The sequence below is a fragment of the Diadema antillarum genome, unplaced genomic scaffold (genome assembly GCF_040938485.1).
Source record: "Diadema antillarum isolate AM-2024a unplaced genomic scaffold, OU_Dant_1.0 seq00001626_RagTag, whole genome shotgun sequence".
In the NCBI taxonomy this organism is placed as follows: domain Eukaryota; kingdom Metazoa; phylum Echinodermata; class Echinoidea; order Diadematoida; family Diadematidae; genus Diadema; species Diadema antillarum.
In genome coordinates, this window is record NW_027272335.1 from 145,297 (window position 1) to 163,731 (window position 18,435).

An 18,435-nucleotide genomic window follows, 5' to 3' on the forward strand; every position below is an offset into this window, starting at 1 on the left:
TTATGAATTTCTTATTTATTTCTTTGTTTTTCGACCTTTTTTTCCTTTTTTTTTCCACAAAATCTATTACAGAACCTACTCTAAGCATAATTATGCTAAAATCAGTTTATAACAGCCATTGAAAGGAAAAATAATAATTTTTTTTGTAATAAGGTGAGACTGGTGAGACTTTTTGAATAAGGTGAGAAAACTCTATTTGCATAGACATTGTACACAAAATCACGTTTTTGGGCCATTTTCAGTCTGACAAGTATGTATAAAAGGTCATGCAGCGTTGTAACTGTATGTCCGATTTTCGCGAAAATGGTGTCAAAAGATGTGCAAGACTTGAAAGTAAAAAGTCAACAAACGGCGCGGTCAAAAAAATCTGCGCGGCAGAATGGTGGCGGAAAATGTCGAGGGGGGTTTGACTCAACTCCCCCGGCCTTTTTAGGGTTAAGTCACAAACAACAGGTAAAGTTTCATCATGGTTACCTAAGGACTATAAAGATTCTAATGATTAATCCTAATTACCTGTGCAAACAAACTAGGTGACATGGTGTCATTACCTTCTAACTCTGTGCTGTTATGTTTTCTTTTCAAAAATTCCATTACGTTATTCTCTTCTGTCAATGATTTGAGCAAATACAACCCTACTTCATAAAGTCATCATGGACAGTAATTTATGGGTACGATGGCACTTTGTTTTCTTGATATTTCATTGGAAACTTAAAGGGTGTGTACAGTTCTGGTCGAGGTGAGGATTTAGCTTTTAACATTTTGCGAGATATTCAGAAACCGCTCTATGAGATGTCAAAGAGCATGCAATTCTAAGGGGTATCAAAAGTTTATTTGATGAAAATCGGTTTTGAAGTGGCCGAGATATCCAAAAACAAGGTGAAACAAAGAGATCCTAATAAAGTTGGGGCATGTAGTCTTTTATCATTATCACTTTTTGGGATATCTCAGCCATTTGAAAACCAATTTTCATCAAATGTTAAATCCTTCTTAAAATTACATGCTCTATCATATTTCATAAGACGTTTCTCATTATCTCACTTAGGAATGTAAAAACCATGAATCCCCACCTCAACCAGTATTATACAGCCCCTTTAAACTGTAGTCACTCAAAGGCATCAATAACTTTTTGGAGGGTAATTTAAAAATTTGAAATACCACAACTTTCTTCCTTTCAGTTTGGTTTTGCTGACATTTTCAAAGATTATTTGGTTGTACATTGTACTCTAATTATTGAAGTGTACTTGATATAGGGGATTCTCACTAGTATAGTACACCCAGTTACTCTCTCTCTCTCTCTCTCCTTCCATGAGATGTTAATCAGTGTCTACAGGGAGGGGCTCACCTCCCTGGTGTCTACTAAAGGTAGATTTCTATTGTTTTGTAGCCAGGAAGTAACACTCAAAATGAGTCATTTAATATGGAAACTCTATTTCACACATAATTTCCCATAACATTTTTGCTCATCACTCAAAAATAAAAGAAAAAAATTCCAGTCAAATAAAGAAATATCTTTGAATATGTGTTTCTTTGTTCATATTTCTGTTTTTCTGTCTCTTCATTTGTCAGAGACTTGTGTTGATTTGAAAGCTCTCTGTGATACAATACATGTACCATCAGGCAAATTTTATCTCTTTTACTACTCCATGGGCGATTATCTTTCTATTGATGGAATGAAATTACATCTGATAATACACGATAGTATTTGAATACATTGCAGTAACAGTTTATTACTGCTGGTTTCTGTCTGGGTTTTTCCTTCTTACCTTTCTTGTCTATCCTACTATCATTATCACTAATAGTATTAATGATGCTTGTGGCTTCAATGCTATTCATACTCATTGTCTTAGTGTTATACCTGTTTTGGAAATCTTCTGTACCTTCTTGCACTGTAACATTTGGCATCCAAGTACTTTTGATCACCATACGTACGATAAAAGTCCTCATTACATGAATAGTATCAATCTCTCAACCCGCTACATTCTGGTATCCGGGTATACAACTCCAAAGATGGGAGACTATTGACAATATCGAGAGCACATTATGCACGAAGGGAGCATCTAAAAAAAAAATAATAATAATACTGTGATAAAGATTAAAACAAATAGATAAATGAATTGCATGACTCATGACTGTAGTATCGTAGGGATAAAAACAATTAACAAAGTGAACCTCTAGCTATATGTACAATGGGTCTACGCAATAGAATGGGCAATTTGTGAGTGAATGAGTGAGTGCATGTAGGGGGGTGGGGGAGGGTCTTAAAGCCCTGACTAGCAAAGGGTGCACCAAGGACATGAAGAGTGCACATAATATTCCCTCAATTTTATCAACTCTCATGATCACACCTCAGTATAGCAGGCCTAATTATTTAACCGTGATGGCTTGAATATAACAATTGCTGGGCAGTTGCGAATACAAATAGGAAGACCATTATGCAACTTTATTCATTTGTGTGAGTGTGTGTGTGTGTGTGTGTGTGTGTGTTTGTTTTGTTTTGTTTTTGTTTTTTTCCTTTGGGGCAATTTGTTTTGTGAGCAGGTGGAAGTGAACAGGGATAGATTTGATGTGTGTAGAGATGTTTCACATACATGGGGTGGGATTGGGTAGTTGTAGTTGGGGGGTGAAGTATGTTCGTGTGTGTGTGTGTGTGTTGGTAATTTTTACTGCTTTGATCAGTGCAGAATTTTTGCGACAGAAACATTTGAGTAGAATGTATCAGCAGGCAGGCCCATAACAAGGATTTAGAGAAGAAGAAGGAATATTATAGTGGACCTTTCTATGAAAACGAACCCCTCCCAGGCTGTTCCCATAGCTATACGGTCTGGGAAGACATTTTCAAACGTTTTACATTTGATAATTTTGGTTTGGCGTATGTATAAGTCACGAAGGAAAGTCTTTGATCTTCGTGCCTATTCTAATGGTTCCAGCCTACTCATCCAATGGTAATCTATCCTATTCTAATGGTTCCAGCCTATCATCCAATGGTAATCTATCCTATTCTAATGGTTCCAGCCTACTCATCCAATGGTAATCTATCCTATTCTAATGGTTCCAGCCTATCATCCAATGGTAATCTATCCTATTCTAATGGTTCCAGCCTACTCATCCAATGGTAATCTATCCTATTCTAATGGTTCCAGCCTATCATCCAATGGTAATCTATCCTATTCTAATGGTTCCAGCCTACTCATCCAATGGTAATCTATCCTATTCTAATGGTTCCAGCCTACTCATCCAATGGTAATCTATCCTATTCTAATGGTTCCAGCCTACTCATCCAATGGTAATCTATCCTATTCTAATGGTTCCAGCCTACTCATCCAATGGTAATCTATCCTATTCTAATGGTTCCAGCCTATCATCCAATGGTAATCTATCCTATTCTAATGGTTCCAGCCTACTCATCCAATGGTAATCTATCCTATTCTAATGGTTCCAGCCTACTCATCCAATGGTAATCTATCCTATTCTAATGGTTCCAGCCTACTCATCCAATGGTAATCTATCCTATTCTAATGGTTCCAGCCTACTCATCCAATGGTAATCTATCCTATTCTAATGGTTCCAGCCTACTCATCCAATGGTAATCTATCCTATTCTAATGGTCTCCAGCCTACTCATCCAATGGTAATCTATCCTATTCTAATGGTTCCAGCCTACTCATCCAATGGTAATCTATCCTATTCTAATGGTTCCAGCCTACTCATCCAATGGTAATCTATCCTATTCTAATGGTTCCAGCCTACTCATCCAATGGTAATCTATCCTATTCTAATGGTTCCAGCCTATCATCCAATGGTAATCTATCCTATTCTAATGGTTCCAGCCTACTCATCCAATGGTAATCTATCCTATTCTAATGGTTCCAGCCTACTCATCCAATGGTAATCTATCCTATTCTAATGGTTCCAGCCTACTCATCCAATGGTAATCTATCCTATTCTAATGGTTCCAGCCTACTCATCCAATGGTAATCTATCCTATTCTAATGGTTCCAGCCTACTCATCCAATGGTAATCTATCCTATTCTAATGGTTCCAGCCTACTCATCCAATGGTAATCTATCCTATTCTAATGGTTCCAGCCTACTCATCCAATGGTAATCTATCCTATTCTAATGGTTCCAGCCTACTCATCCAATGGTAATCTATCCTATTCTAATGGTTCCAGCCTACTCATCCAATGGTAATCTATCCTATTCTAATGGTTCCAGCCTACTCATCCAATGGTAATCTATACAAAGTTCAGCATCATCCTTCTTGGATGTGTTGCTGAAGATGTCAACCACCTCTTTCGGGTTCATCACTTTTGGTACGTTGAAGGAGTGAATGCAAGAAACATCATAGGATTATAGGATATGGGAATACCTCCCCCCCCCCCCCTTTTTTTCTTTTTTTTTTTTGCATTTTAGAATTTTAGAAGGTTCAACGATCTGGTGCACTTTTTGTTAAATATTTGGGAAATTTGCAGCCAAAAATCATAAGATGGAGCGTTCGTTATATATTTAAAGGGATGGAATAGTTTGGGTTGAGATGTGACTTCAGGTTTCCATCTTAGTTGTGAGATAATAAAATATATGAAAAACACACAATTCTAAGAAATTCAGAGTTTATTTGATGAAAATTGCTTTTGAAAAAAGAACAACAACAAAGAAGTCCTGATAAAAGGTGGGATCTATGCACCTTTAATTAAGATCACTTTGTCTTACTTTGTTTTTCGATAGCTTAGCCATTTCAAAACCAATTTTCATCAAATAAATATTGAATTCCTGCTAGAATTGTATGGTCTTTGAAATTCCAAAGGTGGTTTCTAATTATCTCCCTAAATGTAAAAATCTGAGTCCCCCCCCCCCCCCACCAACTGACATCTTTCCTCCCAACTCGAACTGCTATAGTCAAGTTTAAACTGGCTCTCAAGAATCCGATGTCTTGAGTGGCTATTAAAGCTATTCACTCCGCGTCAACCATAAACGCCGACGAAACGGGAGGAAGGAGAGTGGCGCAACTCTTATCATGTTCATTGTAATAAATTCTTATTTCGGTAAAATTGGATACCTGGGGGTCATATACTTCTGTTGTATTTCGATATTTGAAAAGAAGTTTTCACCTTTATTTGTTTATCTATTTGTTTGTTTGTTTGTTCCTCCTTCTCCACCCCCCCCCCCCCCCCCCTTGTACGATCCCAAAAGCTTATGTGCATGTAAGGAATCAGAAGCATTAAAGGGGAATGAATGCCAAATGTATAAATCGATTGAGTTCTTTTGCACCATTACTATGGCATTTCCAGACAATAAAAGGAATGCAGCTCTGCTTATACTTTAGAAAAGAAACAAGACACAGTACAGTAATATGAATTTCATATGAACCACAGCAATTCAATAGTGTGGTGTTAAGAGGCTGCAGAAGAAGTAAAGATTTGAATTTGAATTTGAATTTGTTGGTAAATATTGTTTAGGCAAACAAGCCTTCAAGCACTGCATAAACAAAGAATAAGGAGTGAGAAGAAACTGCTGTTCAGGTAGGACGTAATATATATTTTTTTCCCTTCTCTATTTTTCAGGATTCTGAAACAAGTTGCCCCGAATCTTATATCGACACGGAATATGTTTATAGAAGGAACAGGCTGATGAAGCAAAGCACGGAGCTTGTTCAGGGCTGGATTTATTTTTGACACACTCATCTGGTAATGGTCATGTAGGTAAAACTGGAAACAAACTGTATTGCTAAGATGCGACGAAGGATTAAATGAAAGAAAATGGAGCTCAGCGGCTAGGTCTGTCAGGCGCTATGTAGACGTACGTCGGAGGCACTGCGGTAGGTTGACGTGTGCAAATTTGAGGCTGCAAGTATCTGAAATATTCATTGTGAAACAAGGATGTCAATTTCATTATCTCGATGGATCACGTTCCACTGAAAGTTGAGTTTTTTTCGTGCCTTCGATATAATACAGTGTAATAATGATAAAATATAACTCCCCTCCTTTCTCTCCCCCCCCCCCCCTCTCTCTCTCTCTCTCTCTTTCGAAGTAATGGCGTGCCATACAGATAGGAAGCTCCCAGGAAACCAATTTACTTGATGATTTTAAGCCGATTTTGTTGTCGACATTTTACAGTTGCCTGTAGAAGGAAAATGAACCCTTGAATAAAGTCACTGTTAGCAAATATGTGCTATATCTCAAGTTCCAGGCCAATGCTTCTTTTTTAAAACTAAATTGTCTGTTTTTGTATTTCATGAGAAGTCTAGCTTGTGTGGCAGATTTTTAGATATGATTATGATAACTATAAATGTGGTTGTTTCTTGTGTACTTGATGGAAAATACATTGTTGGTCATAAAGGTGGAATATTTTTAAACACATTGTCATTACATTATTATTTTCATTCTCCGTCGTTTAAAGGGATGGTATAGTTCTGGTTGAGATGGAGCTTCAGGTTTCCAGCTCTTTTATGAGATAATGATAAACCTCTTTTGAAACCTCTTATGAAATTTGAAAGAGCATGTAATTCTAAGGGGAATTCAAAGTTTATTTGATAAAACCGGTTTTGAAATGGATGAGGAAATCTAAAAACAAAGAGTTCCTAATAAAAGATTGGACCCACCTTTTATCAGGACCACTTTAGTTTAATTTGTTATATCTCAGCCTTTCAAAATTGATTTCATTAATCAAACTTTGAAATCCTCTTAGGATTGCACGCTTTTTGATATTTCACAAGCGATTTCTAATCATCTGTCAAAAGTTAGTATCTGATGAATTATCTCAACGTAAACAATATCATCCCTCTATGGTATCATTACCACAATCTAAGAACGTTTGACGGTGATTTTTTTTTTTTTTTGGATGAATTACAAGTGGCAATTGGTTGGTGTCTGAAGCATAAAAAGACAAAGATTACAATAGACATTCTAACAAGGATAATGACACGTTTTGTTTGTTTGTTTTTTCATTCAAATCTTTGTCAGTTTTTCAAATTATATTTTTTTGGCGATTTCATTGACCAGTTTGCATTGAATTGGAGTCATTGTTGTACATAACTTAGTCACTTGTAGCCTGCGGGTATGTCCACTCCTGGCAAAGTGCACGAATCAGGGCCTGCAGACTTCGCGGCATGCTGTAAACTAGCGTGTTGACATTATCATGTCATTCTTCCATAAGAGCGTCGGCCCAATGCTACACAGTTTGAGGGATAACATATACATCGTTGATAGCTAGGCTTGAGGCATGACATGCATGCTCTCTTGGGATCATATCTGGCGAGCAAGATGGCCATGGCAACTGCTCCACGAGCATTGCCTCAAGGAATTCCCTTGCTGCAGCGGCCCTGTGCGGTCTAGCATTGTCTTTCTATACAGTCAGAAATTATGTCCGTACTTTCGTTTTGCTTGTGTAAGGCAGTGGTATTCTAGGATAGCTTCGTGCACGACGGCGTTGACGATTCTTTCCGAATCGTGGCGTTTTTCCACCGTAATGGATGCCAGCCCATATCATCACTGAGCCGTCAGCTCCTCGAGTCGTCTCTTTGATGCAGTCACCACAAAGGTTCTTCCCGGGTGATAGACGAACTCGTTGTCTCCCATCTGTTCTGTTAAGGGTGTAGCGGCTCTTGTCCGTGAAGACAATATGTCGCCATGTGTCCATGGAGGAAGCATCTGTGCTCCCCAGCCATGCTAGCCCAGTGAAGACGAGCAACCCTTTGGCGAACGGCCAGGCATGCACATTTAGTCAACCGTATCTAGTGCTTGGTAACCATGTTGGAACAGTCTCCGATTAACGGTTGCCCTGGAAACATTGATCCTATGTCTCCTTCCACAGGTAACGAAGAGGATTCGAAGGCACTTTCCGGTTTCTCCTGCAGGGATTCAATGGTTGGCAGTCATCTTGCCTTTGGTTAAGATTGGATATCCTGGAGGTTTCTGTGGCCGCACATTGCCTCATCCCTTTTGTCGTTTCAGGATCTTACAGACTGTACTCTGTGATGTCCCAACGAGGCCGCGAAGACATCCCGATGATGTTACCCTGTTTGTGGCCAACCTGCCGCACTGTCATCACTCTTTTATTTGTTGAACAAGGCATAGCCTATGAAACGTTCGTACCAATTTTTCTTGCGAACGGTTCAAAAAGCTCGAAAACATCCTCGTTTTAAAGGCAACATTGCATTATCAGCAATAGGAACAGAATCTCACATGAAATGGCTTTTATAGTCTCGCATATAAAGCACGTATAATGCACATATTTTCAATACTATTATATCACCTGTGTAATGGGGAAACGAATGGGGAGACGTTATGTAATCACTCAACTACATTTTACCTGTATAGACTGTTAGATACCAGTAAAAACTGTGCAATAAATTCCAACATATTCCATCTTTTTGACCAACAGCATAATAATATATAGAGATAATGAGAAAGGAAGGAGAAATTGGTAGCTTTGACATCATTATTCCTCTCACTGTTCCTCCTTTGAGGAAAAGTGCAAGTGTTCAAATATAATATATGTATGTGTGTGTGTGTGTGTGCGAATATATATTATTAATTGTTATATTTCACTATTTTGATTGTAATAAATCTTGATGATTATTGTTCATTTCCTTTCTGCCAAGTTTTGAGTGTCTTGCAGGATCATGGCTTCTATTCCCTATGAGTGCTCTGTCGCCATCATGCTTGATGATGAAATCAAGATCATAAAAATGGCATTAATTAAATAGTACTCTTGCACGACATGCTATCAGGTTTGGCTTTTGTTCCCTCCCCTTCCCTCTCAGCCTCTGTTTATTTCTCCCTCTCTCTCCATCCCCCTTCTCTCTCTCTCTCTCTCTCTCTCCCTCTCTTCCTTTCTATCTCCTCTCTCCGTTCTCATTCTCGTCTGCTGGCGCAGTTTGTCGAAGCAGCCAGCTCCCTGTCACGGATTGCACTTCGAGCTGAGGATGTTTCTCAAGTCAAGTGGAATCCTCCTTCACACTCTCATTCCTTGCTGAGTTTTCGTCAGTACTATTGTTAGTTGGATTATCAGCTGGATTCAAGTTCAATATAGAATCCATTAAAAAGAGCGCACCCTGAAGGAGTGAACTATGACTTGATGTCTGCGGTTTGATGGTAATGGTGGATTCGAACGTGTATTATTTTGTGTAGAACTACAGAGTTAGGTTCTTTGCTTACATCCACTTTTTTGTAGGAGGTAGAGGCTTGGTCATAAAGCCTGTAGTAAGTTGGCAGGGAGGTGGAAGAGAACTCTTACATCGCAGACTCTCCGCTTACATCTATCGGATGGTAAGGAGGCGAACAGACTGGTGTTAATCAGCTTCTCACGGAGAGGAGGTGAAGACAAAACCATGGAGAGCAAGATGACATCTCGCATTTTTATGGCCGTTGTCTTCTTGGCTACAAATGTGGTAAATCTTTATTTTTTGTTTTATCTTTTTTCTCATTTCCCACTTGCTGAAATCGTCTGTGATTTGTTCTGTTTGTTCTGTTTGAAATGAGTCCACATGTAATAGAATGCCATAGTAACTTTCCCTTGATATAACTATTTCTATCAAGAAAGTGAATGTTCAAATGACAATTGTATAATTTCGAATCCGGATATGTTTCTTTATTGACATGAAGCTAGACCATATCAATCATTCATCTTAACGCGGGCCATGTGGTAATGCAAAAAATGGGGGTGGTGATTCATAGCAGTAAGGAACGAGTCTTAACATAACATCTTCTCTAGGCTAGGTAGTTCTCATTAGCTTCGAAATACAAGCAGTGCGTTCGTATTATGGTGGTAAACACTGATTTAAAACAACAGCAACAACAATTAGGGACTTCAGGTACTTGAGCCAATCACCGCCATGTCCACACAAAATGAAATGGAATCGAGATTAACGTTCAAACGTTAAGAAGACATTATCAACTTAGGGAAGTCATGTGAATGACTTCGTGAATGTCAGATTGTGTTCTGAATGTTATATCGGAATTTATAAAGGGGTGGAAATTTTCGGTGAGTAAAATACAAGAAACTGAATATAAATAGACTCAAACAATTTTTGTTCACACCATTTTTTGTGTGTGCTGCACTTGAGAATTTGGGCTAGAATCAGAATCTTAATCTGCGGATTTTTGACTTATCAGCTATTATGTATTGTAGTAAAAGCTGTAGGGCCTACTAGATACTATATATATATATATATATATATATATATATATATATATATATATAATAATAATAATAATATGTGCGTGTGTGTGTGTGTGTGTGTGTATGATAAGAAGTCTAATAATATTGTAGCTTAACCGAAGTGATACCACAGAAAAAGAAATATGAGGAGCATTTATTGTAGCGTGAGGTTAAGGAGGAGAAGCAAAATGTAATGTGCTGAAGATGAAAAAAATAAGAATCAAGACATTCTACTTGAGACTGTGCATGCATATCTGTTACTATTTCTGGCTACCTATGGCCATAGGTGAGTTAACTTTGTCGTTGGTATTTCTTTTCTGTTAGTTTTGTTTTTGTTCAAAGGCCGATGAAAAATACATGTTTGCATGTATATATGTAGAGCCTATAATATGTTTTATAATCGTAGTTATATATAGTTTTATATATATATATATATATATAATATATACATATACATATATGTATGTATGTATATGAAGAGTTTGTTCGCAAAAACCGATAAGTCCATATTTGCCAAATGGAGATATTTGCGATTAAAGGTCAAGAAAAATAAATAGAATAATAAGAAAATGTGTGTTTCTTTTGACCATAACTTCCAAAATATACCTTTATATGTAGTGACCACTATGTCATTTAAAATGTATTATTTTATACTTTATGACAGAGACCGTACTTCAAAATCTTCAAAAATGGACTTATCGGTTTTTGCGAACAAACTCTTCCTATATATATATATATGTATATACATATATATATATATATATATACATATATATATATATATATATATATATATGTACGTCGCTGAAATTTACGTTTGTGTGTGTATGTGTGTGTACGTGTGCGTGTGTGTTGTTCCTTGACATCTGTTTCTACTGTTTCATTGCCTGCAGTCACACACACACTCGAGTACGGGAGCAATTCATTATTCTGTCGTTTTAGGGAATGTTAACGTATTGCTTATCAAACTTTTGGCCCTTCAATACAGTAATTTACATACAAGACCAGTGTCCGAACTTGTCCTCAGTAAAGTCATAAGATCTCCATTTCAGAAGAGAAAAGAAAAAGAAAAAACACAGATCATTAATCGCTAGAATGCTTAATAGCAGCGTTCAATGGCACATCCTCCCACACCAATACATCATTGTGTTGATCTGATCATGAAGGTGAACGAATATACCCTATATCCGTGCAATGTAAGGCTTCTAATATGATATCAGCTCCCGAGAAGTTTTCTCTGGCCCAATAATCTTTCATGGAATCAGTTGTGTGTGTGTGTGCGTGTGTGTATGTCTAAGCATGATATAGTGACGGAAAGCGTGCATTATTCTTGATTGCACGCAGAAAGTCAAATCCACTCACCAACAAAGACTAATAAAATGATAATTAGTTGACTAGTTATGCATCAAATGCAAGTTCGTATTTTTTTTTTATCCCTGTTCCAGTAACACTGATCAACCCATTACATTTCTCTTTCCTTTAGATCACAAACTGCCTTCAAACGACAGGTAAGAAAACATATATTTCTTTTTGTTTTCTTTGCGACTAAAACGTGTAATTCCTCCCAGAAGTGTTTTTGTTACCCGTAATGTTTTAATGAGTTATCCGATGATTAGACCAAGGCCCTATCTATGCCACTGTGATTCCTCAATGAATTCAATGCGTCCTTGTCAATTCGGCAGCATAGAGACACAATTGTTTAGTTTTATCAATAGGAGCACCAAATGGGACACACACGTTTATAATAGCGTTAGCCATCATAGACAAATCCAGATATTGACGTAATCGAGCCCTTGTGAAATTTGCAAGGAAAGCCCTGGTATGACAGTCATTTCTTTTTTTCTTTTTCTTTTTTGATAGCCACTTTTTTTTTTTGATGGAGCCACCCTGTGAAAATAAAACATATGAATAAATAAATGAAAAATATTAAGCATATTATTACATATTTGGGCAGAGTCAAATTGTGCTCAGTATTTTAGGAACATTATAATATGTCTTACCAAAGCTATATTTTTTTGTTTACATTATTTGCTTAGGAGAGAACAGGTATATTTTCTTTTCACGAAATATACAAAGAAAAAGAAATGGCCGCCAGTGTGGTAAAAAAAATAGCAATTAGTGTAGGTAGATATATAATCCTTCTATATAGATAAATGAATAGATGAATATATGAAACTAAATAAGACGATTATCGATGTGTTTGTCTTTACCTTCAGAATTCGTTTTAGTGTTCAAATTGTATGGTTACATTCTGTCATTTTATACAAAACAGTCATTCTAGGGCTACAGTATTGAATATGATCATTCTTTGATCACGTGCAGGAACAATGTGTGTAAAGTATGTGTAAAGTATGTGTAAAGTATGTGTAAATATAATTATGCGTTTGCTATTATGTTGAAGAAACCTTCTAGCGTATAAATCTAATATGAAAATAACAATCATAAAAGGCCCACGAATACCGCTACTGCGTGCATGAAGCCTCGTGATGTATTGAATGTCGGACTCGTAGGCCTTGTTTGCCCAGTACCGAACTCATGGTCCTTTTTCGCCTAGTCTCTGGCCTATATGGGCCTATGCTTGACTGTAATATTGAACTGGTAGGCTTTATGACTCAAGGACTGCATGACTCGTGGGCTGTGACTGATGTGACTATGGGTGTCAGGCTCATGACAAATCCCTGTTACTTGCAGCTATAGGATCCACAGACCTTATGATATAGGCTCGTAGAATAATGTTTACATTAATCATCGGATAATAGGCCATCCCGATGAAAAAGAGGATGAAGGAGGAATGAGGATGGTGATTGAGAAGGGGATGGAAGGAGGAGGAGAACACTCTTTCTCATCATCTGCTCTTGACGCTGTAAGAGTCTGCTTCATTAGAAACTTAATTTGAAACTTGTTTCAAAACACCCTACGCCTTTCCAGTTTCCATTCACACGGTAAATTTGCTTAATTAGAAAATTTATTTGACATTGCTTAATTAGAAAATTAATTTAGATTAAGCAAACTGGGTACGTGTGAATACCCGGTGCATGTCACGTTATTCTTTTCAATAATTTTTAATCACTCTGTTCATATGCTATCTAGTCTTTTGCTATGCAAGTCATATCTATCCTAACTGCACCAAACTGGATATCAAGTGCTATAACTCCCTTTCTAGTAATAGTACTTTCTGACTTTTTATCTTTCTATTCTGTTTCAAATTAATATTCTCCGTCGTCAAGACCTTATCCTGACACTGATGACCTTCACCTGTCAACACATCCCTTAAAATCATCAGTTGAAGCCTGTGCCTTGTAATGTACTGGTTGTATCAAGTGATGTTAATGTTTTATATTTCATTAGTTCCAATACCTAGGTAAGAAAGACTGATTAACCTTCGTGGCATGTCGGCAATGTTACCATCCCCCCATAAAAACTTGTCAAAATTCTTACGTCCTATTTCTTGTCAATGTCTGCCCATGTATCACCTGTTTTTATGTAGCCCTTTAGGCGTTTAATTCTTAAAACTCCTTCAGACACTAAAAAAAGACAATCTGTACAAGTTTACCAAAACATGATAATGTGTGGATTGAGAGAATGCAGCAATATCAGTGGACCCATGGACGTACTACTTGCATAGACCATAGACCGTGTGGACATTCATCGCTTTTTAATTCATTCATGCACCTGCTCCTGTCAAAGGTATTACACACATATTTTGAACATTCCTTCTCAATTTTATCCAGTCTTGTCCACCGACACCCAGCCTAGATAGAAAGAAAAAGACAAGACGGGGCTTGGAAAAATCTTGTAAAAAAAAGACATAAGCATGAAGATAATGAATCTCTTAGGAATAAAAAAAAAATGAATGTGCAGTTGTAACACATAATTTTCGGAAATAATCTTTCCATTCGCGATATGCTAATTAATAAGTGAAAGGAAACATCAAGGCATGTTGACTGTGATTTGCAATCTATTTTTTTCCGATTTGTCGCACATTGTTTTAGAGTAAACATGAACAGTAACAATAGACGACAGGCATGTCTTACCATTTGGCAACGTGCTCTGTCTGGCCGCAAGTGTCCACTTCAGTATGATTACCAAATTACTAGACTCGAATTTGTCGTTTTGTGGTCTGCTGCTCCCCTTCGTTGGTGTTTATACGTTCAAGGGTAGTTGAGTCTAAAGCAAATTGAAGGAATATTATTTTTTTGTCACTGGCGATGCACGATTTCACAGTCGTCATTGTCCAAACGTCTGAATGTACTCATAAAGATATAATCAGGTGGCGGTGGAGAAGAATGGGACCTAACAAAGATTTTCATTCCTATTCCAAAAGTGTAGCAGGTCCATGAAACAGCATATCACAGTTTGAAGTAAATTGGACAGTCGATTCAAAAGTTAGGAATTGTTAAAAGTTAAAAGTTAAAAGCCCCTGGAGATGAAGAATATACGTATCATCATTACGTAATGTGTGTTGTATCATGATGTGGTATTTCAATTAAAAGTATTATTTACACTAATTGGTAGCAGTAAATTAAAAATTGTTATCACATTTTACGCATCTGCGTAGGTCAGTTGATCACAAGAACGCTATATATCGCAATAAAGCGTAAAATATGAGGAGATATCACTATTTTTTCTCATAAACCATAGCTATAAAACTTTATTCTAGAAAATAGTTTTGTTACAGTTATATTCAACCATTACTTAACGTTGAGTATACTGATTAGCGTATTTACAGAGGTTTTTTTCTCTGTTAACTCACATTTTAGAACTATTTTGAAGCACTAAAGCTGGGTTTTTGTTTCATCTGCAAATGGTAAATAATGCCTTAATTTGTAAAGAAGGGTAACCCAATGATTCATGGATGTGATGCCTTATCTTAATGTGATCACTGTTTCAGAATGATATCACCTTTTTTTTTTTGTTACCATGATGTGATATGTGTCGGATAGGGTCGGGTCGTCGTGTGGTATTCAATATCCCTTCAGGGTATGCTATGTTGAGAAGTTATGACGTTTCGTAATGCGGTCATTATTTCATTTTATGTATCTCATAGCATTCATCATGAGCTTAGCTCATTGACAAACAAAATACACATTTCAAGAGGAATGAATTACATGATATTGACCGAGTTCTTATTGTTTGTACATTATGGTTTTGAAAGACCGTTCTAGCAAACAAAAAGAGAAGATGTCCGTTCTCTCGTTCTATTCGATAACATGCAGACAGAGTTCGTCTGGTCGATGGATCAGACGGCAGCGAAGGCACGGTACAAATACTCGCCCAGGGTAACCGCGAGTCCTGGGGGACTGTATGCGATGACCTCTGGGACCTACCCAGTGCTGATGTTGTTTGCCGGATGCTCGGTTTTCGTCGCGCTCTGGTTGCATGGAAATATTCGCACTTTGGGCAGCCTGAAGACGCAGCTTCCATAATCTACGATAATGTCGATTGCAAGGGTGACGAAAATACTATTTACGACTGTCCGTCATCGAATGAATGGGATCACGACTGTACGTACCTAGAGTTTGCTGGTGTCACCTGTGCCAGAGGTGTGTAAAACTTTATTGGAATCGCGTGGCTTATTTCATCCTCATTGTCGTATAGACCATGTACAATAACTCTGAGAATCTGCATGTGCGTGTATATTGTAGTGATATACTAATACTATCTTATGACATATGATTATCCATCTCCTTTAACGTGCCACACACACACGCACGGGATATATATGTATATATATATATATATATATATATAATATAATATAATATATATCGTGCAAGAAGGGGTCCCGACCTTGTACAGAACCAGTGTAGCTCCTTCATTATTCATTCAGTGCGAGAAGATAAGAGCATTCGCGGACGTAGCTAGTGATCCACGTACGCTATGTGGTTTATTCCCAAGGAATAAACCACATACTTTGATCACTAGTAACGTCCGCGAATGTCCTTATTTTCTCGCACTACATATATATATATATATATATATATATATATGTATATGTATATATATATATATGTGTGTGTGTGTGTGTGTATATATATATATGGGTGAAAACGTTGAACGATGTACAATTGGGCAAATCAGGGGTCAAAATTAAAAAACGTGGCTCACTGATATAAATATATCTCAGTGAAATGTCATTGATATCAGCTTTCTTGCAAACCCGATTATACTGGGATATCTCCAAGGGTGTTGTTTTTATTCAAGGTTAGATAGAACTGTGACATATTGGCGAACGTCTCTGACTAAAATAAACATTGTTTTAGTGAAAATTCAAATGAAGGGTAGAAAAACATTCAAATGAATATATTTTCATCTTGTTCATGCTTTTGAAGACTGTGTTAATTTGTTCCTAAAATACTGTTTACCTCCTGTGAAGTTTACAAAAGCTAATACACACGGAAGGTAAAGTAAAAGTGGAGTTTTTGTCGTTTAAGCAGAGATTTTCATATTCTTATCTTCACTTTCATCTCATTTGAACAAAACATGTAGCAGGGGTCTCATTTGTTTAAATGTTAATGTTCAGTAGATACTAATAATGAATTCAGTGCATTTCCTTCGGTCAAATCCCCATAAAAGCCCTTTACAGATGCTGAAAGTAAGCCATGTTTTGATCAGAGACGTTCAGGTTTCACTCATAGACGTTCCTCAGACATAGACAATACAAATGATGTCCTTTGATCCATAATTACGAGGTTTGTGAACAAATAACATTATTATTTTATTAAACACATGTTTATCTTTTGCCATCAATTCAGAATGGTAATTTCAACTTGAATCATTTTTCATAATAACAGATTGTACCTACAAACCTCCAAATTGTAAGAGGAATTTCGATTTCTACACCAAAAATCAACAACAAACCTGTCCTTGTTATATTATTCATATCTTACAACACTTTTGAATGAGAGACAAATAAAAATTACATGAAATACTTGCAATTTCGACTACCTTACCTAAATTATTTGTTTATATCAGAGACATTTGCTTTTCCATCAGGGACGTTTCGGCTGTAAGTTTTCACTAGAATTAAACACCAAACTCCCTATTTTAAAAGATGCTCGTAACTCAACATTCCACATTCATTGAGAAATCATTTACCTAGGCATATATGTCAAGAATTGTTTTTGTTTATGATGACCACTACTTTGTATTTCACCTTCCGGTGTATGCGAAGGTGTGCCCACATGCTATCAATATTATGTTTTCTTTCAAATGTAGTCCACATCTATAACAAAGCTAAACACGAATTTACTAATACTATTTTAATTTGACCACTATACCTCAAATATGATTATATGTGTATGTCAGGCCAGTTCGGATTTTTATTAGGGACCGTACCTGGGCCACTGTTATGATGACGTCTCAGAAAGCTGTAATCAGCCTATCATCCTAGAAGCATCAAATTCCGCTGTGCTTTTTTGTATACTATGGCAGATATAAATTGTAAACGCCAAACTCAAAAGAATGTCAACGGTGTGGTGCAGCAAACGTTTGACCAAAAATGATCTGAAAACCTCTTTCAAGAGGTTGACAATGATAACATTACAATATCACATTTTACCTGTCACATCGGTCATAGGGGATTACCAATCCTTCTTTCTACTCGAAGGCGATACATAAGTAGTGTTGTAGAGGAAACTAAGTAAAGGGACATTCTTAATAGACGTTCTCTTGTTTCATCACAGATGTTAGTATTTTTCCTTTTCTCATGTATTTTGCTTACAGACCTCAAAAATAATACCACTAGAATATCTCACCTTACTTCAGAGAAAAAGAGTCATTACAGGGGAAATTCAGCCCAAATATGAGCTAGCCGCTGATATGAAGGAATAAAATCTTACGGGCTCAAGAAAAATAAGGAAGTTATGACGTTTTGAAGTTTCGCAAATTTTTCAGGAAACAGCTTTTGAACGGTCATAATGAATATGCAAATGGCAAATTGAGCTTGTCATTCCCTCACAACTTGCAATAATGTTTGCAAATAAACATTTTGAAATGTTCAGTTTTTCATTCAAAAATAATTATGCCCGAGGCTTAAATCCGGGTATATTTAACTGATCACTATTCTGAAGGTAATCAACCAGGAATAGCATCAGGTTTCAGATTTCAAAGACAGAAAAATTGAATTTTCGTTATTTTTTGTACACGATCAATGGAAAATTGTGAGGTTATGACATGGTTAGCTCACTCATTTGCATATTCTTAACAACTGTACGAGAACTTGTTTGCAGAAATTAGCAAAACTTCAAAAAGGCAGTTAATTAAGGGTGCAATTAAGC